The sequence below is a fragment of the Macrotis lagotis genome, chromosome 6, assembly GCF_037893015.1.
Source record: "Macrotis lagotis isolate mMagLag1 chromosome 6, bilby.v1.9.chrom.fasta, whole genome shotgun sequence".
Taxonomy (NCBI): Eukaryota; Metazoa; Chordata; class Mammalia; order Peramelemorphia; family Peramelidae; genus Macrotis; species Macrotis lagotis.
The window spans coordinates 3,038,604-3,061,561 of NC_133663.1; positions in this window are offsets into that span (position 1 = coordinate 3,038,604).

Consider the following 22,958-nt stretch of genomic DNA (forward strand, 5'->3'; position numbering starts at 1 on the left):
ATTGGGGCAGTTGAGGTTTATCGTTTTTTTCCTATAGGTAATGGGGAGTCAGAGAAGGCTGTTGAGCAAGAGTGACAAGGCCCCAACTCTGCCTTAAAAACCCAGGCCAATAACCCTGAGGTCCCTGAAGTTGGGGTATCACAAGGAGGCCTTGACTGTGCTCTGGTCATGAGGTTGGGAAAGCCTGAAGGAGAGTGGAGGTCATGGGAGGAGAGAAAGGGAGGACTGGAGGGGATATTCTTAATGAGAGGACTTGTCAGCTGGTTCAAGGAGGAGGGGGGTGCCTGGGGGTGCCTGGGGCAGAAATGGGCAAGTTGGGAAGAGGGGAGACTGGGGGCTTGGGGAAGATGGACTTTCAGGTGGAGGTGCACTACCTGCAGTGCAAGGATGCAGTATGGGAGCTCGGAAGAGATGAGCTCAGTTAGAAATTTGGGAGGTGTCTGCCTCGGGGAACAAATCCACCAGAGAGGGCAGGATCCCCCAGGGAGTGAGAGAGGGGAGGGGGACCCAGGACAGAGACTTGGGGGACCCCCACACTGAGGGAGTGGGAGGAGGAACATGGGGTAAAAGTGACAAAAAACCATTCACAGGAGACAGTGGACAGGAGAGAGCAGTGCCACTCAGCCAGGAGAGGAGAGTGTGTCCAGGGTCCTGAAGGTTCCGTCCAAGGCCAGTGTTAGTGATTGCCAGCTCCTGTGAGATCAGGGTGGGCTAATGCCACAGGGAACCTTTCAGGAGCCCACTTCTCTCTGGGAGGCCGCTTGGCCACCAGGAACATGGCAGGTCAGCACTGCGGTCCTGGGGTGAGCCCCTTTGGTCTGAGTTCAGTGAGGAGCTGAGGAATAGGCTGGTGGCAGATCGCCATACTCCCATGCCCAGCCTTCTCACTACCATGGGTCTCCCACAATCAGAGGGCCAGATGTTAGGGTGTGGTTGGCTCATTGTGATCCAGATTAACCAAAACAATTCCAAGAGCATGTCCTCCTCGTGGTTGGCAGAGTCACCTTCATAAACAGAGGACAGAATAATTAATTCATTTTATAGATGGAGTTATGGCAGCTCATTCAAATACCAGAGGAACTGACCCTATATTTTTCTCCCTATCCTGAGCAATTCTACTTTGTTTTGGACCAACCAGAAAGTGCCACTGAAGGTCTCAAGGTATCTGCTCATCTTTGGGAGTCAATTCTGATCCTGAAGCACCAACTCTTTGGAGATTCTCTCACCTGGGGTCTCAACAGCCTTCATGAATAATTATATAACTATTCCTGTCACCTTTAAATCTCTAACCCCAGCCTCAGCTGGCAGACCCCTTGCACTGAAAGGTCACCTAGGGGACCTTTCAGCATGAATGTGCCATTGAATGTTCCAAATTCAATTTGTTCAAGAGAACTCATTCTCCCCCCCCCCCTCCAAACCAAGTCTTCTGACATCAAGGATTCCACCTTCCTGTAAGGAAGTGCAGTCTTCTCAACTTTCTCCCCCCACTTCCAAATATCTGCCAAATCTGGTTGATTCTCCCCACCCCAAAACCCACCCCCAGTATTTCAAACATTCTCTCCTTTCTCCACCAAACAGTTTCTATCCCAATCAATCCTTCATTGTTTTTGCCTAGGCTTTTAGTAAAACTTCCTAATGGAATTCCAAATCAATTTTCTTCTTTCTCTTTTAATGAAATTTATCTTAATTCTCATCCTTTTTCTGTCCAGTTTCCAGAGCTGCCTAATTGACAGTTCTAAAATACGATCCTGATCATGCCATCCCTCCTCAAGAATTTGTAGAGGCTCACTATTGCTTTTATGACAAATTACAAAGCATCTACACCAGTCTTTCAAAGCCTCCAAGCATCTTGCCACTCTCCGCTCTTCCTCAAGCCCTCTCCAGTCCATATGGATGGTTTCCATTCCCTGAAGTTCTCCCTGAGCCCTTCATGTCTTTGCCTAGCTAGATCATGCCAAGCTCCCATCCACCGCGGACCATCTCGCTAAAGCTTCCTTCAAAGCCCCCAAGGGCTGTTTCTCATTTCCCTTCAACAACTTTTTGTCTTCTTCTCCTTCTCCTCCTCCTCCTCCTTCTCCTCCTCCTTCTTCTCCTTCTCCCTCTTCTTCTTCTCCTTCTTCTTCTTCTTCTCCTTCTTCTCCTTCTCCCTCTTCTTCTTCTCCTTCTTCTTCTTCTTCTCCTTCTTCTCCTTCTCCCTCTTCTTCTTCTCCTTCTTCTTCTTCTTCTCCTTCTTCTTCTTCCTCCTTTCTTCCTTTGTCTTCTTCCTTCTTTATCTTCTTTATTCTTCTTCTTCCTCTTCCTCTTCCTCCTCCTCCCCTTCCCCCCCTCTTCTTCCTTCTTCTTCTTCAGCACTCTCTTTTGAAAAGACCTCAAGAAAAACCCAGCAAGCACCAATGCCCATTCTGGACAACGGGGTATTTAAAAAAATGAAATAGCCCTTTCCCTCAAGGAACTTCCTTTCTTTGGCAACACCACTTGTCCCCAGATAAGTCAATGGGGCATATCTTTATTTATATACAGGCCTATGTTCTATGTGTGCTTGATATGTCATCTAATATAATGGGCAGCCCATGTATAATAGGGATCTACAAAGACATTATGGAGATCCCAGTTTTCTGCTCCCTCCCCCCATGTCTCCATAGGGATTATATTTCTGCTTCTTGGTGGGGGGTGAGAGCACAGTTACCAATCACTCCCTCACTTTCTCATCTTCAAGAGGGGATTGGCTTGGAATTATATCAAATGCAATCAGATATAAGAAGGTGGTCTTTTGGTGTTCAGGATAACCCCCACCCCTGTCCTGGGATCTCCCCTGGTAGGTCAGTATGGAAGGAGGAACTCATCTTAATGAGTTTGCTATCTCCTCCCACTAAGCATGAATGGTACAAAAGATGGTCATGGACAGTGATCAGTGATTGAATAAAGAGAGTAACTGGGAAACTGCTTCAGCTTGCTGTAGAGGAAGACTATAGAAGAGTTCGAGGGCCGTGGGCCCCAAGAATGAGATGAAATTCCAGTTCAACCGGGAAGAGAATGAACTCCCCTCATGAGTCCACACAGAAGTCTCTGAGTGTGCAGGGGCTGGGGATCATGGAACACATCAAGGAGCTGGATTTTCCCTAGGAGCCTCCTGTTGTCTGATCAAAGTCCACATCTTCTCTCCTTGCCCAGGTCTTGGCTTCTGCTCGTCTCCCTGAGAAGTCTCCCAGCTAATGTGGAGATGCATCACTACACGTAGAGACCAACAGATTACAGGACTGATTCTTGTCCAGTGACTGCCAAGTCCACCTGGCATGGGGGGCTCCACTTTACTAGTTGTATGTACTGAGATTGAGAGGGGCACCAGCCACTAAAGCAATTGGTTTCCATTAGTATTCTCTAGAAACAGATGTCTATGACTGCATATATATATATACATGTCTATAAATACATAACTAAACATGAATATATAGACACATGTAGGTTATTTCTTTAAATAGAATGTCAGCTCCTCTAGGGCAGGAAATTGCATCTCCAGGCTGGCACACAGTAGGTGCTTAATAGATGCTTGTTGAATTGAATCGAGTTGAAAGATGTGGGCTCAGTTATTGGACTTAGGGGCCACGACCCAGACTCGACTTCAGGGCAATCCCCTTTCTGCCAACTGGAGCTTCTCCCCTCTCCCGTGCCTGCCAGTCAGTGGGGAGCTGGACCAGCCCCTCCAAACTGTTAACCTACTTCTGCCTTCTGCCTCCCATTCACTGCTAATCATGATAATTAGCACTCGCTGCCATTTCCATCTTCAAAGTGTTTTGCTGTAACAATTAATTGTTGGTAAATTTCCTCATTTCCCAAATGGAGAAACTGAGCCAGAGTGTGAGGTGATTACTGGGAAGCTCCGGGAAGATGGGCAGGTGTCAGAGGCCATTGCCATGCCTTGGCATTCATGAAGTCGCCAAGGAGGTGGGGCAGGGAAAACATCCATTAAAGAAGAGGAGGCTGTTTTCTCTTGCTGCATCTTTCCTCCCTCCCTTCCTTCCTTCCTCCCTTCATTCCTTCCTCCCTTCCTCCCTCCCTCCCTCCCTTCCTTCCTTCCTTCCTTCCTTCCTTCCTTCCTTCCTTCCTTCCTTCCTTCCTTCCTTCCTTCCTTTTCCAGCTTGTTCCCATCTTCCTGCGTTGTCTTCTGCCTTAGTCTGTTCCATGGTCCGTCCTTCCCTCCCCTGCTCAAAGACCCTCTCTGGCTCCCTAGTGCTTCACTGGCTCTGTCTCTGACCCATCTGGCCTCTTTTCTGGGACTCTGCTTCCTTTTCTTCTTTCTGTGTCCTGTCACAGCTGCCCTTGCTCTGGTCCCACCTCTCTGGTTCTCTCTTTGTTCTCCTTCCACTTCTGATTCTCCTTTCACGTCACCCACCTCCTGCTGAAGCTTTTCAGGGCCACAGCCTCTAGCTGCATTGACTTTGCAGCCTCGTCCCACCCCCACCACTTCACCAGGTGGGCTCATTTAATCCCATACACCTTGGGTTCCCCAGGACACCAGAATGAAAGCTTGGGGAGGATCACAAGTATTTCCATCCATATATTCCAGTCAAGAGAACAGAGAAACAGTGACTTGGCCAGGGTCACATCAGTAGCTGCCGGTTAGAGTGATCCTTGATGGCTTTGGACTCTCCCCTAGACACTGCCCATCCTTAGCCTCTCAAAGGGCTCTCCTTGCTGGGACACAGCGGGAGGAGGCAGGCATCATCTTTCCCATTTTTCAGTGGAAAAAAAACTGAGTTTGGAATGATTATATTTAGAGGGTCACAGGAGGGTTAGGCCTCTGATGGAGACTTTCTGTCTCTTCTTGGACGTGAACACAAATGGCGCAGGTGGAGTAGTGAGTATTATGAGTGGTCAAAGAATCCAAAAGGGACACTGAAGGACAGGACTAGGTGGTTGGCTAGTTCACTGCTTTGACTTTTTTTAAACTTTATTTTTCCAATTATATGTAAAGATACTTTTCAACATTCATCTTTGGTTTTTGCTTTAGGTTTTTGCAAGGCAGTGGGGTTGTGACTTGCCCAAGGTCACACAGCTAGGTAATGATTACTTATCTGAAATCATATTGGAACTCAGGTCCTCCTGACTCCAGGGCCGGTGCTCTTTCCACTGTGCAGCTTAGCTTCCCCTCAACATTCATTTTTGTAACATTTTCTTCCTTCCATCCTTCCGTTCCTTCACCCTAGAATAGCAAATAACCTGAAAAAGCTTATATGTGTTTTCATATTAGTTTCATATTAGTTTATCATGAAAGAATAACAGAAAAGGAAAAAAAAACAGTGAAGAATAAAACAAAAAGGGGCAACTAGGTGGTGCAGTGGATAAAGCACCAGCCCTGGAGTCAGGAGGACCTGAGTTCAAATCCGGATCAGACACTTAATAATTACCTAGCTGTGTGGCCTTGGGCAAGCCACTTAACCCCATTGCCTTGCAAAAAAAATGTAAAAAAAGAATAAAACAAAAAAAAACAAATTAAAAAAAAGTGAAAATAGTTTGTTTTGTTCTACATTCAGGTTCCATAGTGCTTTCTCTGGATGTGGATGGTATTTTTTATCACAGGTCTTATAGAATTGTCTTTGATCACTGCATTGCTAGGAAAAGCTGAACCCATCATCATTGATCGCAGTACAATGTTAAAGCATTCTGCTCACTTCCCAGTGCTGTTATTTCACAAGAGAGGAAATTGAGGCTGGGGAGGTGGGGGCCATGACTGCTGGGCTGGGGGAGAAGTTGTCTCTCCATTTCTGCTCAAGAGTCTCTGGCACTATTGGGGTGGCTGCAAACAGAAATCAAGATGATAGCATTGGATGACAGTCCAACTCGACTCAGACTGATTGGACCTTCCTTTTCTCTTCTTTTTTGGGGGAACCAGGGTAGATATGGGCTAATATGAGGTAGGAGAAAGCTGTGGTTTTTCATGGTTTTTCAGAACCTTAGAAATCATCATGTCCAATCACCTTTTTTTTTTTCTGAGGAGGAAACTGAGGCAGCCCAGAGATAGCCATTGGCCAGCCCTTAGTCAGGATTCATGGCACTTTGACTCCATCCATTGCTAATTTTCTTCCTTCATGCTCTTTCAGTGGGCCTACAGACCCAGAGAAAGGGCTTGATGCCATCAGTGGCCTGGGTAGCTCATCAGCCTGCCTGGCTCGGGCCCTACGTGGGGCTGTGTGTAAATGTAGCCCTTCCTCCTGTGGTGCATTCCAGAGGGACTTGTCCATTCCTGCAGTGTGGTAGCCCCAACCCTGGGCATTTCCAGGAGGACTCTGGCTCTTTCCAAACCCATCCCTGACCTTTAATTAAGCCTGGTGAGGCTCCGGAAGCGGTGCCAGCTCCAGGCGCCTGGTCGAGCCTGGCAGGGCTGGCCGTCACTGCATCCCTGGGCCAGCCCTCTTTTACTGCTCTATAAACATGCAGGAGTCTCACATGAAACATGGGTGAGACTGGGGCTGAATCAACTGCTTTAGGCCAGAAAGCTGCTTTCCCTCTAACCCTGTCCCTCAACTTGTTCATTGTCTACATTCACACCGTCCAGGGCCTGGTCAGGTGAATCAGCCCCGAGTGGAAGGGCGTGGGCTGCCCGGGTGTGTCTGTCCATCTGTCCCATGTTTACATGGGTGTGAGGCAGGCTTCTCTGGATGAATCAATCTGAGACACCAGGGAAAGTCCCTTCCCTCCTCACAGGGGCTTGGAGACCTCAGATCTCTGAGGCCTCAAGTACTAAAGCGACTTGAAGAGCAAGCCCAGATGGATGCAAGTACTCCAGGAGGGCGATTATTCTCCTGTTGGCATCCAGTTATTTGCAAGCTGTCTTCCCCCAGAAGCAAGTCTGGCACTTTGGGCCTCCAGAGCTCAGCACATTGGGGGCTTAAGCAATGTGTGGTGGCTGGCTCTTCTGTGGCCATTCTCCTTGTGAATTGGATTTTGTTAACTCAAGTGTTGAACTCTGATTTGTCCTATTTGATTTTGCACCAGTAGATTCAACCAACTGTGACGAACCATCAGGAACTTCTCCTATGGGTCTTCTGGTTCTAACTCTGAGTGTCGGTTCTCCCTTGCAGCTTCATATTCACATGCCCTCTGTGCTTTTGGTCTAGTTAGTGAATAGCTCTGCTTCCAACTTCATCATTTAATTCAGCCCCCTTTCTCCAAAATGTCCATGATCTCTTCGTGGAATGCTGGTCTCATTTTCTTCATCTTCATCCTTGGTCTTTGGGCAACCCTTGACACCCTGGATCACAGATTCCTCCTGGGTGGTTTTCCCTCTCTAGAGTTTTGTGAGACTTCTCTCTTTGGGCTACTCCTCAGGCTTCTTTGCTGGATTCTCATCCAGGTCATGCCCACTGACTACTGTGAATGTTCCCCAAGGCTCTTCCTAATCATTACTTTCTAGTCTCTCTCTCTCTCTCTCTCTCTCTCTCTCTCTCTCTCACACACACACACACACACACATACATATATATGTATATTATGTATGTATATTTTTTATATACATATATATTAGGTTTTTGCAAGGCAAATGGGGTTAAGGGGCTTGCCTAAGGCCACACAGCTAGGTTAGGGTTAGGGTTAGTGACTGAGGCAGTATTTGAACTCAGGTCCTCCTGACTCCAGGGCTGGTGCTCTATCCACTGCACCATCTAGCCGCCCCCTATATATGTGTGTGTGTGTGTGTGTGTGTGTGTGTGTGTGTGTGTGTGTATAAATAAATATTTATGTAGTTTCTCTCTACTCTTACCTGATGATGTCCTCAACTCCTCTGGGTTCAATGATTGCCTCTATGCATCTGGTTTTCAGATCTGCTTAACCAGACCTGGCATCTCTCCCAAACTTGAACTCCATACCAACAGTTACCTGTTGGATCTCTCAGACTGAATGTTCCTGTCCTGGTCATCTCCAGCTCAGCAAGCAGAAAAGAGAACTCATCTTCTTTTCCTCCCAAAACAAGGCTCTCCTGGTACTTTCAGGTGCACCACCATCCTCCCCATCACTTCAGAGATTTACAACCTCAATGGAACCCTTGACTCTTCACTTTCATTCACCCCATGTATCTGAGTACTCACCATGCATTGGAATTTCTCTCTTTACAGTATCTCTCAGGTCTCCCCTCTCACAGTCATCACCCCAGCTCAGACCCTCATTATCTCTCTCCTAGATTATCACAATCTCCTCTTCAGTGGTCTGCCTGCATCGTTTCTCTCCTTCACAACCCAATTTTCACAAAGTTGATTCAGTGATTCTCCTAAATGGGGGGTCCGACTATGCCACCTCCCCTCCCTTCCACTCCCATTTAACAAACCCTAGTGAATCCTTATTGCCTCCAAAATCAAGTATAAACCCTAATGTTTATCCTGGAAAATTTGTTGATTGCTCATTGAACTTAAGCTCTTTTTTTCTCCCCTGAGAGTTTAATTCCTGTATTCTCCCCCCCAACACATTGACATAGTGCTTTATTTTTAGTGTTTTATTTTTATTTGTTTTTTCCTCAATTAAATGTAAAACATTTTTTGACCTTCATTTAATTTTTCTTTGAATTTTGAGTTCCAAATTCTCCTTCCTTCCAAATTCTCCCTTCTCCAAATTCCAAATTCTCCTTCCTTCTCTTCCCCTTCTCTGAGATGGCAAGCAATCTGATAAAGATTATACATATATGATCATATAAAACATATTTTCATATTAGTCACTTTGTGAAAGAAAAATAAGAAGGAAGGAAAAAAGAAAGAAAAGGAAGGAAGGAAGAAAAAATTATATGCTTTATATTCATTTAGACTCCCAGCTCTTCCTCTGGAGGTGGATAGCATTTTTTATTGTGAGAATTGTGGGATTGTTTTAGATCACTGTTGTGTTGAGAATAGCTAAATTATTCCCAGTTAATCATCATGAAATTTTGTTGTCACTGTATACAATATTATCCTGGTTCTGTTCACTTTGCTTTGCATCAGTCCATGTAAGTCTTTCCAGGTTTTTCTGAAATCATCCTGCTCATCATGTCTATAGCACAATAGCATACCATTACAATCATATAAAACAGCTTGTTCAGCCATTCCCCAATTGATAGGCATTCCCTTCATTTCTAATTTTTTATTAGCACAAAAAAAACCTGTGATACATATTTTTGTACAAATAGGTCCTTTTCCTTTTTAAAAAATTTCCTTGGGATACAGACAAGATATGTGCAATTCTATAGCCTTTTGAATATAGCTCCAAATTGCTCTCCAAAATGACTGGATCAGTTCATAATTTTATTAAGAATAGATCAGTTTCCCAGTTTTCCCAATCCCATCCAACATTTATCATTTTATGTCATATTCATTTTCTGAAAGGTGTGAGGTGGAACTTGAAGTTGCTTTAATTTGCATTTCCTTAATAGTGAATTAGAGCATTTTTTTCCTCATGGCTAGAGATAGCTTTGATTTCTTTGTCTGAAAATTACCTACACATATCCTTTGATTCTTTCAGGAATGACTTGTATGCTTATAAATTTGACTCAGTTCTCTAAATATTTGAGAAATGAGTGCCTGAACTATTAATAATATGTGTTGATTATTATTCCTGATTATTCCTGAGAGTCAATGTCAATGTAGTAGATAGGGGACTAGGGAGGGGGTGACCTAGGGAAGGGGTGACCTAGGGAAGGGATGATTTGGGGCAAAAGCTGATGGGTTCCATTTGAAACATGCTGAGTTTGTGATGTTCAAGATAAAGACATTCATTCTGAGATATTCAATAGGCAATCATGGATTTTGGACTAAAGGAAAGAAACCATAGTTGGATAAATAGGTCTGGAAATCAGCTGCATAGAGATGATCATTGAACCCATGGCAGCTGCTGACATCGCTAAGTGGGAATACATAGATTCGAGAAGAGTGCCTAAGGCAGAGGCTTGGGGCATTATTGTTAATCCTTAATAAAAATGCTGACTGGTGCCAGATTAAGGACAAATACCAGTGCGTACTCCACTGTAGACCTTCAGATCTGATATCAAGAATTAGTGATCAACCACTCATTGGGTCCATCCATCTAATCAGTCCCATATCTACCTACTGATAACCATCATCTGTCCCTTGCCCGCAGCTCTTTCTCTTGTTCACAAGGAGAGAAGAAAATTTGCCCAATGCTTTGTTGAACTAGATAAATCATGACTCCCTTATCTCTCAGTCTAGTGATTGTTGAAAAGGGAAATTCCAGTCATAGTCAATAAACATAAGGTGTGGGGTGAGTTGCTTCCTCTGGGTGGTCAATTCTAGGTGCCCAAATGATCGCTTTGTAAATACCTCTAAAGAGTCAGAGGGGTAGAGATTGTGAATCTCTAAGTATTCCCACAGCAGTGTGGTCTCCAGTGGAGTAGGAGGGATCTATTGCTCTGAGGATCTCTTTACCAAAGCTAGAAGCCATATATATCCAGCAAGGTTTTATAACCAACCTGGCTGCTAGCAATGAGATAGACTTCAAGATTTCTGGAAACATTTTACAAAGCCTGGGAGTGTATGAATTTATTTTTCTGAAGAAAAGGCCCTTCATTAGAAAAATGGAGAATCTTGGAGCTGAAAGGGAGCTTTTGGGGATCTTGCTTAATCATTGTGGTCATTCCTTAAACCAGATGGACAGTTTAATCTCATATTGTCCATATTTCAGCAGAATCTGGAGTCTGAGTTAGGAGGGATCTCAGAGTCCTGGGACCTCTAGTCCAAGTCATAATTGAACAAATCTCCTCTCCTCTTTCTAACACTTTCAACAATTGTCCTTCAACCTTGACTTGAAACTCTAAAATGGTGGAGAGCTCACTACCTCCTGAAGAAGATGGTGCTTTTCTGGGACAGAAGTCATCAAAACAATTTCTTTTTTGCAAGGCATTGTGATTAAGTGACTTGCCCAAGGTCACACAGATAGGTGAAAGAATTGCTTTAAACCTTAAGTTGCCCTTTTGTAATTTCTACTCACCACCCTTCCTGCTTTCCTTTGGGGCTGACCAGAACAAGCCCAATCCTTCTTTTGCATTGAAGAGTATTTAACCTGAGTTATCGAGTTACGTGTTCTCCAGTCTCAACATCCCATTCAACGTTCCTCCAACCATCACAAGGCTCTTCATTATCCTGGTTCCCTTCTTTGGACACTTTCCAGCTCATTAATGTCCTTTCCAAGAGGGTTCAGTCAGAACTACCCATTATAGCTCAGATGCAATTTGACTAAGGCAGAATCCAGTAGGATTATTCAATTTGTATTCCAGAGATGAGAGGTAGTGTGGTATAGTGGTTCACAGGACATGGGGTCAGGTCCCACCTCTCATCCAAACTGGTTGTGGGAATTCAGAAAAGTCATAATTCATATACTCTAAGCACCTTTCTAAGACTCAAAGTGGCAGAGAAGATCTGACCTGTATTGATGGAGGGAATTTCCTCCTGTAGGAGTTCTCTACCACAAAGACATCCTAGGTCAATGTCTTACCTCTAGTCTTGAAAGCGACACATTTAAATGCAGCCCAACACCCTATTAGCCCCCTTGGCTGCCATTTCTGGCTGCTGGTTCACATTGATCTTGAAGTTCATTATCCCATCTCCCATCTTTTTCCAAACTATCTGGTCATTCATGTCTCCCTCATCTTGGACTTGTGAAGTTGATTTAGATTTAATCTTGGCATAGAAAAATGGAGGGGGGGGTAAGGAAGAGGGGGGTATGGGCACAAAGGTTGGAGATCTTTGAGCCAATAAATACCAAATTCAAGAGTCCACTGTATTTTCTTTGCACAGGGAGGCTAGGTAAGAACACTGGAAGGGATGAGATTTAAAGGTGATACAACTTCATGGGCTTAGGAACATGGACATTGGTCCAGTGAGGGAAGCTCTTGCTATATCATTGCTATTCATAATGTTGTGGTTGTGCTCCTCCACTGTCTAAGGTGCTGACAAAGAATGAAACAATCTCTAATTGGAAGAAACTTCCATTCTAGTAGGGAAGACAAAAAGCACAGCTATTGAACAGAACTATAAAGAAATACAAATACCAGGCCTCTACCAGCTAGTGAGAGAATTTGGAGAGACTTCAGACAGAAGAGGGTGCCTGGGCTGCATCTTCAGAATGGAAGGGAGTCCATAGGAAATCTCAACAAAGGAAATCGATGGGATCTCTACCATAGTCTTTTGTAGAAAGAGAAATCCTAGGCCTCTCCCTGGAGATAGTGGACCAGCTAAGTTGTGACCAATTAGTGGCAGTTAAAGGAAGTTGATGAGTCACAGGTGTGTGGGGCACAGGTTGACAGACTGTCCTAGAAGACAGCACCACTGGATTCATTTTCATGATGCCTATGCCTTCATCTGTAAAGCAGAGGGGACCTCCGGAGAGATAACATCTCTTCCATCTTCAATATTAAATGAATGAATAAAAATTTTTTTCAATGTCTACCATGGACCAAACACTGTGCTACAAATACAAAGGGAAGTCAGTTTTTACCCTCATAGAACTTCCATTTTAATAGGGGAACTAAGGGACAGCGGGGCCCAGAAAGGGCACTTTGCTGTGAAAATCCCAGCAATGATGGGTTAAGCATAGGAGTGAGTAGCACTGGCAGCATCCATCGGATTACTCTTGCAGAGCAAGCAGTAGGGGACAGGAGGCTCCCTGTCCTTCACCTTCTGCAGGGATGGGCTCTTGAGACTTGAGACATGAGCACTATGGACCTTCATCATGTTCATCCTTTCTTCAGGGCTCCAAGGACAGAGAATGGTTTACTGCCAGTTTGGGAGAGGCAGCATTTGGGGATGAAGTTGTTTTCTATTTGGAATCCCAGCTGGGGAGGAAGGGAGTGGTTGAGGGAGTAGAAAACAAAGAACCCCAAGTTGCCAGCATCTCCCAGACTCTCGTCATTTTATGTTTTTTGTTTTTGGCTGTGAATCATGAACCCAAATGCCCAAGAATGTTGTATGATTCAAACCTTATGGCTTGCCAGTGGCAAGCCACCAATCAACTATTTCAGTAATAACACTATGCACTTTTATGTCTTTCCTTTCATCCAGAGATCTCAAAGCACAAGACAAACATTAATTAAACCCCTTGCCATCCCAATAAGGCACCACAGGTAAATATTACTCTCCCCATTTTAGAGAGCCGGCCATCCAAGCCAGGGAAGGGCTCAGTGTCTTGGTCTAAGGCAAGTAGCCAGATGAGTTGAGGCTACTCTTGGACTAGAACCTTGGCACAATGAAAGCACTTAGACCCAAGATCTCTAACCTTTAAACTCTCCAAATAATAGCAACTATTTCTTGTCCCACCAGAGGATCCTTGGAATGCTGGTTGCACAGGTGGTGATGGAAGACATCCTGGGTCCTAACCCCTTTCCCTCACTGCTTCTGCACCAGCCTCAAATATAAAGATCAGGTTCTGCAACAACCTTCCTGAGAACCCTTCTCTAGTTCCATAGGCATCTGTGCTACAGGGTAAGGGACTAAAGAGAAGACCCAGGAAGAACCCATACTGTGGAGCCTGCAGAGCCTGGATCAGAGCTTGGCTGGCTCTGTTGTTGTTTGATTATCCTGGGTAGAACACTTGGCCTCAGTTATGGAAAAGGAGACAACCGGATGTGCTTTCCCCAGTCTCTTCCTGAGATAATGTTGCTGCTCCTAGCTTCCCATCCCTTGAGCCAGTGCCTAGCTTATGGTGATGATGGGAATAGAGGCTGCTAAAAGACACTGGAATTTCCAAAAAAAAGTCTTTTCTATAAATAAAATGAGCAGAATGTGTTGTTAATCACTTGAGCTCAAAAGCACCACCTCTGGAATGGTGGCCAGCCAACTCTGGCAACATTCCCCAGTGGGGGGCTTAGTTGAGTAAAATATTTCCTAAGCATCCATAGTGAGCCAGCCACTGCAAAACACTGGGGAACTAAAGAAGGCAAAAGACCGATCCTGCCCTCAAGGAGCTTCCAGTCTAGTGGGAGAGACAACAGGCAAATGACCAGGTACAAACATATTACAGGATCCATTGGGGATGACCAACAGAGAGGAGGCAAATATTTGAGTTAAGGGGGATCAGGAAAGACTTCTTGGAGAAGGTGGGATTTTGGCAGACTTGGAGAAAGCCAGGAAGGAAAGCCAGGAGGCAGGAATGAGGAGGGAGAGCAGCATTGCCGGTGTGGGAGAAGGCAAGTGAACATGCTCAGAGAAGAGAGACAGATGACCTTGTTCAAAGAAGAGCTAGGAGACTGAAAAGTGTGTGGTGGGAGTTAAGTTATAAGACATCTGGATAGGTAGGAGAGCGCAGGTTAGGAAGGGCTTTGAAAATCAGAGGATTTTGTGTGTGATCCTTGGAAGGAGGGTATTGATGGTGGGGCAACATGGTCAACTGGTGTTTTAATGCAAATCACTTTCATGACTGAATGAAGGGTGACCTAGAGACGGGAACCCATGCCTTACCACCTCCCCCCTCCTCAGCACTACTGCAATGATCCAGGGACAAGATGATGAGAGTCTGCACCAAGACAGGGGCAGTGTCAGAGGAGGCAAAGGTGTTTCAAAGGTAACATCAGGAAGTGAGAGAGATCCGAGAGTCTAGGAGGACAGCAGGGCTGTGAGCCTGGTGATTGGGGAGGTTGGTGGTCTTCTGTGACAGTAATAAAGAAGTTAGGAAAAAGAATTGAAAAGTGAGTTCAGTTGAAGCTCTGTTGAGACTGAGATCTCTTCAGAATGGGATCCTGGAGATCAGGAAAGAGTTATGACTGGATCTGAGGGGGGGCGGTCTGCATCAAAATGACCATGGAATCTGTGAGAGCTGAGGCGAGAACCAAGACAAGGAGTCTCAGGACAGAGCTCACTTTGTGGGATGCCACTCTGGAGAGGATCCAGCAAAGGAGACGCAGGAGGATTTGTCTGAGAGATTGCAGAAGAACACCACACATACAGAGACACAGAGATAGAGAGATAGATAGAGACAAGAGATAGATGGGGTCAGAGAGAGAAAGAGACACAAAGAAACAGAGAGAGATAGGGAGAGAGACAGAGAGAGGAGAGAGAAGAGAGGGGAGAGAAGAGACAGAGACATAGACAGAGAGACAGACAGAGAGAGACAGAGAGACAGAGAGAGAGACAGAGAGACAGAGAGAGAGACAGAGAGAGAGAGAGAAGAGAAGAGAGAGAGAAGAGAGACAGAGACAGAGACAGAGAGACAGAGAGAGAGACAGAGAGAGAGAAGAGAAGAGAGAGAGAAGAGAGACAGAGACAGAGAGACAGAGACATAGAGAGAGAGAGACAGAGAGAGAGAGAGAGAGAGAGAGAGAGAGAGAGAGAGAGAGAGAGAAAGAGAGAGAGAAAGAGAGAGAGAGAGGTGTCCTGAAAGCCTGGAGAGAAAAGAATGATCAGGAGAGGAGGGGGACCGACAATATCCAGACCTGCAGAGAGGTCAGAAGGTTGAGGACTGAGAAAAGGTAATTGGATTTGACCCTTAGGAGCTCCTAAGCAAGGCCCCACATGCCTCCTTTCTCTGCACATCCCTAGATAAGTTCTCAGGCGGGCTCTTCTCTGACACTAAGGGTGATAATTCTGTGCTCTCATTTATGAATTCTAAGTGAGTGAGAGAAAGTGAAAAAGGAAAAAAAGGGATAAAAGAAGAGAAGAAAGGGAAAGAAGAAAGAAGGGAGACAAACAAGGGCATCCAGGTAGTGTAAAGAGTGCTGGATTCGAGAATATGGAGACCTGAGTTCGAATTCAGACTCTGCCTCTTCCTTCTTTTTTCTTTGCCTCTTCCTTTCTGTGTCTCTTTGGGCAAGTCATTTCTCTCTGGGTCTCAGTCCTTTCATGAAATGAAGCTTAGCTAAGTGGACCAGTCAGGACACTTAAACCTCTAGGTCTTTGATCCTAAGAAATGGACCTAAAGAAGGGTGAAAAGGGGAAGGAAAGCAAGAAAGAGAAGGAAAGGAAGAAAAAAGAGAAGGGAGAAGAAGAAAGAAAAAATAAAAAGAGAAGAGAAGAAAGGAAAAAGGTGGAGGAAGAGAGGGAAGAAAAGAGAAAGAAGACAGGGAGGGGAGGAAGACATGAAGGAAGGAAGCAAGGGGAAAGTGCTTCTTGAAGTCATTTGGCCAGGCTGCCAGAGGGAGGGAGCAGCAGAGGCTGTGGCTTGGGCAGGGAGCTCCCCCTGCCTCCCAGCAGGCACAGCCTGCTCTTCTAACCTCTGACACTGCCCCTCTGCTGATTCATTGCTTTGGACCGTTTAAATAGGGGGACGAGCTAGCATCCCCACACTCATGCAGCAGTCCTGAGCCATCCCACATCTTCTCTGGCCTGCCTCTTCTCAGCAGCTGCCCCAGAGGAGGAGCTGGTAAGTGGTGCCTTGTCCTCACCAATTAGCCGGCCCAGAGCAGGCCCTGGGGAGGCCACCAGGGCTGCCGTGGGGCAGCCTTGGATCCCCTCCCACTCTCCCCTCTCTCTCCCTTCTGTCCTTCGTGGACAATCCAGTTCTGACTCCCCAGGGTGCGAGTTCTTTAGTGTGTTGGGGAGGTGCCCCAAATGACTCCAAGATTCTTTGGCAGAAGAGCCGGGATGATGAGAATGTGATCCTGAAGCCATCCAGGGTGGGCAGAGGCCAGGTCCTGGCCCACTTCCTTGTTGAGTGTTTAGAGCTTACGGCAGATCTGGGTGGATTCTCTGCCTTGAACTGGCCATCTCCAGGGACCTTAGTGGAAGTCCAGGATTTTCCTCTGGTTTGGGAGCTTTCCTTACTTTGTCCTGCCAGAACTCTCCTCTATCATTCAATGCTGAAGGAGGCCCAGAGATGAGACCATTTGGATGGAGAAGAAAGCTCAAAGGTCTCCCACATCCAGGGTCTTTCCTTTTGCATGTGGAGGGGAGAGGCCCTTCTTTCTTCAAGAGGGCAGTGGACTTTCATTCTTTCTGTTTGGGAACTGTTGAAAACCACTCTACTGTGTTTCAACCACCACCGGGGATTTTAGAACAGAAAAGATATGAGGTGAGGACTTACAAGATGGATGACGGAGCCTAGACTATCTTACTTGGGAATAGTCTTAGAACACGAAACAATCCTCGGATTGGAAGGCACTCCAGAGGGCAGGAGAGAATGCCAGAGTTAGAAGGCATCTTAAAATACAGACCGTACAGGGTAATTAGAAGCCAAGTTGATGGAGGAGGAACCAGGCACATTCCTTCCTTGCCTCAGCCTCTGGATCAGGCTCTTTGGATCCAGGGGGTGAATCGGACCTTCTTCTGCGCGTCACGTGAGAAACGTTCTTCCCCAATTTCACCCTCAAACTGCCTCAGGTCTGAGGGTCATGATTCATGTTTTCTCTGTGGGTACAGACTGGCATTGACTTGTTTTGCTTGGTCCCAGTGATTCCATCCAGCCTCCCAAGGCTCTTTGCAGGGAGTGAAACTTCCTCCTTCACCCCCTTTCCCCACTTGACTTAATCCCATGCTCCTGTAATCCAAGACTGCTGGGCTCCAGAGAGCCTGGAAACATCTGTGGTCCAGACTGTGACCGATGCATGTCCTAGTCATGAGCCACGCTCACGAGCCAAGTGGCATAGCTCACTGCCTAAGCACCCGCTGTGGTGGCCCTAGAGCCTGGCAGACGGAGTGGCCTGCTAGGAAGGACTTCTGTCTCCTACCCCAGATGCAGCTTTCTCAGCTGGGACTCTGGCTCTTTTGCTTCTAGAGAGACTCAGGACCAGATACTGGGGCTTTAGGGTTCACCCCTTCCTCATACTTACTGCCTCTCAACATCAGCTGGTTTCAATGGCATTCTTTCTTTTGAAAAGACTTTCTTGGATTGTTGGGGCTTCTGTTCTGGGCTGTGGAACCTTGGAGCTGAGAGGATGAGAGGGTGCTCAGCCCTGAGGATAGGGAGGTGTCAGGGCCTCTTTGCCTGGCTTTTCATATGACTGGGAAATAGGAGCCTCAAAGGTATTTAAATAGGGACTAGAAGGAGCTGATTCATCAGCTACTGGAGAAGTAAGAGGGAAGCAAAGAGGAGCCCCTTGGTGCTGGGACCAAAAGGAGGCCAGGAGGGGCAGACCTCAAGGGACAAGGATTTGCAAGGGAAGAGCCAGTACCTGCATTCCCAGGGAGATCTCAGGGGATGGAAGCCAGTGGTAGTCCCCTCTTCTGAGGTCTCTGTATCCTCCATCCCTACATTGAATTGCACTGAGCTTTTGGGGTCCAAGGTCAGGAGGTCGTCCCCAGAGGCTCTGGGCAAGTCTTTCCCTGCTTCAGCCTCGAGTAGAGGCCATGGAGACCCAAGAGGCCATTGACTGAATAGGTCAGGAGTTGCTTTTGGAAAACCATCTTTCAATCCTTCTCCTTGCCTTGCCGGGAAATGCCAGAAAGTCTTTCCTCCCAAGCTCTCTTGCCAAGTTAATTGTAGGTCTGCATAGATTGCTACCCAAAGCCACAGTCAACCCATTGCTCTAGAGAGTTCAAAAAGGGCCAGAGAGAGGGAAGAAGGAGGAGGACAGCTACAGATAGAGACAGACAGAAATACAGAGATGAACAGACAGAGATGAACAGAGACAGACAGAAATACAGAGAGGTGGGCAGAGAGAAAGGGGGGGGAGAGAGAAGGGGGAAGAGAGAAGGAGGGAGGGAGGGAGGAGAAGAGTAAATAGACAAAATAGAGAAAGGGAGAGAGAGAGAGATCCTTAGGCAAAATTAGAAGCAGATTAATAATTAGTATTTGTAATGAGTTCAGATTCAGAGTCAGACACCTTCTAGCTATGAGACTCTGGGCAATCACTTCAGCCCATTTGCCTCAGCTTCCTCATCTGTAAACTGAGGCACAGAAGAAAATGGCAAACCTTCCCGATATCTTTGCCAAGAAAATCCCCCCAAAGGGTCATGAAGTCAGACTGAACTGAAAATGACCAAGCAACAGCATTGATCCCCCCCCCATTTTAAGGATTCCAAAGTGTTCCATGTTTATAAAGTTAACATTCGTTAACTTATGTGATCCTCACAACAATCTGTGAGTTTGATGCTTCATTCTCTTTTTATGAAGACACTGAGGTTTGGTGGCTTACCTGGGGTCACAGTTCTCCTACGTGTCTGAGGCAGTTCTCTGGCACACCACTCCACCGTACCACGTCACAGCTTCTTCAAAGAGAGAGAAGAGAGAGACAGAGGCAAAGAAACAGAAACTGATCAACAGAGAGATCTGGGCAGAGACAGAAGCAAAATTATTCAGAAGAAAAGACACTGAAAATGAGAGAATCTTGCCATCAGTGATCCTGGGTTTGGTGAGCTTGAGGTCCCAGGTGGTGGCAATGGCAACTCTGACGAATGGACTCTAGATGCCCCCCAAAGAGGAGCTGGCCAGGATCGACCAGTCCATTGGGATGCTGTCTCTGGGGTCATGTGACAAGGTAGCAAAAGAACAAACCACCGAAGGAAAGTGTGGCCAGAACATGCCCAGGCTCCTCCTCCCACATTCAGGGCTTGGCTGCTCCGCTCATATGGCTCCCCTTCCCAGTATCACCCATGCCTAGGTGCTCTCATTGACCCTGCTTTTGTCATGGGCTAATGGTGGCAACTCCTCTGGGATGGGTTCACGTCTAAGGCTCTGCCAGCTACAAGAGAGTCTTTGTCTTGAGTGTGAAAGATCGACATGAACAACTTGTATGTTCATGTCCAGCAAAACACCAACTGAGTCACTCCTGCTCCTGTTGGTGCTGAGGCAGGTCTGCATCCCTGGTGGCCTTCACCCAGAGGTCGGGGAACCTCACCCCTGGCTCTCGAATTCCGATCATTCATCTGCCTCACACCCCTCTCCTGTGAGTGACTAGAACAGATCTCGTATCCCCCCAGGGAGGGTCAGAAGAGGCCTGAACTGATTCTTGAAGGCCAGCAGCTGGATCATTTTCATTGTTTCAAGTGCACCCAAGGATGTGAAGGACCACAGGGACTAGAGCAGGAAGAGACTGAGGACTAGAAATAGTTGTCCTCCTTCAGGGGTGACACCCCCAGCCTTCCAAAGGGCTGAACTCAGCACCTTTTTGAGGGAGACACCAAGGGAGACTGAGGGGAGAACAGAAGGCTTGACTTGAACCAAGAAGGGGATGATGGTAAGTAGACCCATTTGGTCATGCATGGGAGCACCTGGTCAGGATGAATGCCCTACCCAAATCTTGGGTTTCTTGACCCTTCTTGGTTCCCCTCTTCCAAAGAGACTTCATCTCTCTTGGAAGCTGTGAGCTAAGTATTAAACAAAAATCTCCAACCCACCAACCCACAAACAGTCTCAGCATCTTGGCTAATGATGTGTTATCCTGTGAGTCATGCAAGGGCTCTGCTGGCTGTTGCCCAAGTGCAAGCTTCTAGCCTAGGAGAAGGGAGGGATTTCCAGGGCATCGGACAACACCCAGTGGACCACCTGTCCAGCCTGTGGCAGCAGATGACCCAGTCTATGGACGCCAGGGGATGGATGCTTGGCTTCTCCACCTGGGAAGCTGGGTCGAGTCACCAAAGTTATTGAGGACGCGGCAATGGCATTGTTGCAGAAGGTATAATTAATGCAGCCTTGAAGGCCTTTAACTGGCATCTGCCCCAGTGGCAGACAAGCGGGTAGCGTGTATTATTGAGCCACAAGGAAGGGCCTCTGATCGTGGCACCCAAGTGGTGCCAGCTCTGACAAGTGAAGGCGTCAATGGAGAGACCAATGGCTGCAGGGCAAAACTGCTTTGGAAAATGGTGGCCTCTGGAGACCCTCCATTTCCTGACTTTATGGACTGGACTCATGTGTTGACACTTCCCCCATCATTGAGAGCTTGCATATGAGACTGGATGCCATGAAGGATGATTTGAGCAGCTGGTGCTTGAAGTGGCAGTGGATTGATTTCTCCCTGATGGAAAACAGGAAACCGCTGCCTTTGTGGGAGACCATTGCAGGCCCTGGAACCCAGCCACACTGGGGAGAAGTGTCTGCCAAGAGCAGGATGTCTGTGGGACTGAAGGAAATCCAGGGGCCCAATACATATGAGGATGAACTCATTTCAGATAAGAAAGTAATGGCTTCTGCCTTGATCTACAGTGATGTGGGGCTGAGGGTGGCAGAAGGGGAGAGGCTAGACCATCTCCTTTCATTGGTCAGAGCAGGAAGCTCCCAGGGAGAGCTGGGTGGATTGGTCTTCAATGACTGGCAGCAGCTGGTATCTCCAAGGGTCCCATTACCTAAGATCAATGACATTGCAGCCTCTGTGACTGGCCTCTGGAAGGAGGGATGCCTCTACATTCTCCCAGGTATGATTACCAGAGGATGAATGAGAATCTCAGAATCTGAGGAGTGAGGACCCCAGGCCATCCAGGCCAATCTATAGCTTTAGGAGGAATCAAGTCTGGTTCTCTCATTTGTCAGCTGGAGGGATTTGTTAAGAAGGTGGCAGGACCATCCGAGTTCTCTGTATCTACATCCTGAGACCTTTCCACTGTTCACCACTGTCTCTGTCTGACCATGGTCATCCAGCCTCCTCATGAAGACTTTCAGTGATAGCAGTTCATTACTTTTGAAGGAAGCCCTTTTTGGATTCCCAAAATTGTTAGAAAGGACTCCCTTATAAGGAGTGGAATTTCAGGGCTCTGAAATACCCCTCCTTCTCCCATTTGTTCCATTTCTGCCCTCAGTGGCCAACCTCTCTGTCCCAGGAGGTCCTTCTAGTCTCCTAAGGACAAAAGCCTGTCCTCCTGTTTGGTCATCTCTGGGAAGACTTTTATCATTTTTACTCTGCCTGGAGACCTCTGGAAGGGCAGAGGATCACCTAAGAGGGCTGGTTGGAGGACTGGAGGAAGTCAGATAGCCTCCTGATCTAAATGATTGGTCTAGTCCTGGAAGCTTCTCAAAGGAATGCCTGAAGGAAGGTGATTTGGAGGTCGGGACTGAGCCAGGGCTTCTGGGCTCTCAGCTGTGGTCCTGCAGGCAGTGGCTGATCCAAGCTCAGAGTCCAATGAAGGAATCCTGAATGCAGTTTCAGTACTCACGATGATGCAGATGGTGACCATCCCCAAGACCTGAAATGACTTCTAATGGGTGACATGGAGGTTCTGGTGGATTACTTTTTCTACAGCCCTTCCTTAATGAAATCAGCAAGTTCAACTGATCTCTAACTGGTGGGAACCTCTTCTCCCTGTTCTCTCTCCTCTCCATCCAACTTGGTCCTGATCCTCCTCTTTGGTTTTCTTTCATTCCTTTGGAATGTCCTCTCCCCTTCACTTCCACCCATCTCCCATTCTTTCTCCCTCTGCCTCATCTGTTTGTTCCTGTTTATCATCAGTCCTCTTCCTCTCTCCCTTTCTGTGTCCATCTCTATCTTCCTGGTTCTGTCTCTCTTTTCTTCCATCTTCTGACAGTAACTAGCTAGCTAGAACCTCTCCTGAATGTTCTTTTACTATCTTCTCCCATGATGGCTCCTTCTTCTCTCTTGTCTCTTACTCACAGGGCCAGGAGAACTGGGGAGCACAGTCCTGTCCTCCTCCTGCTACTCTCAGATCCTCCATCTGCTGCCATCCCTCAATAACGTATCCTCTATTGACCCTCAGCTACCCATCTGACTAGAAGTTCCTCTCCAGGTCCTTGGTCACTGCCATCTCTGAACTTCCATCATCTTCTTTGGTGATACAGGCCCTTTGCTTGCCAGTTTTCTCTCCATCCACTCCCTCTATCATCAAAGATTTCAATAGGGATCCCGATGAACCAGATACCCTGATCCCTTAACTCTTTCCCTTCTAAAGCTCCCATGACCATACCTGGATTATTTTAATCATCCCTCAGTTACCTTCTGGCTTCCATGGCTTCACTTTAAGAACAAGAACCCCAGGCTCTTACCTTTTGGCAGATACCTCAGAGGCATCTACCCTGAGCTATAGCTGAACAGGAACCTCCTCCATACTTGGCACGAAGTCCACTCAGTTCTTGCTTCAAGAACCCCAAGAAGATTGATTTGTACCTAGGCTCCCCTG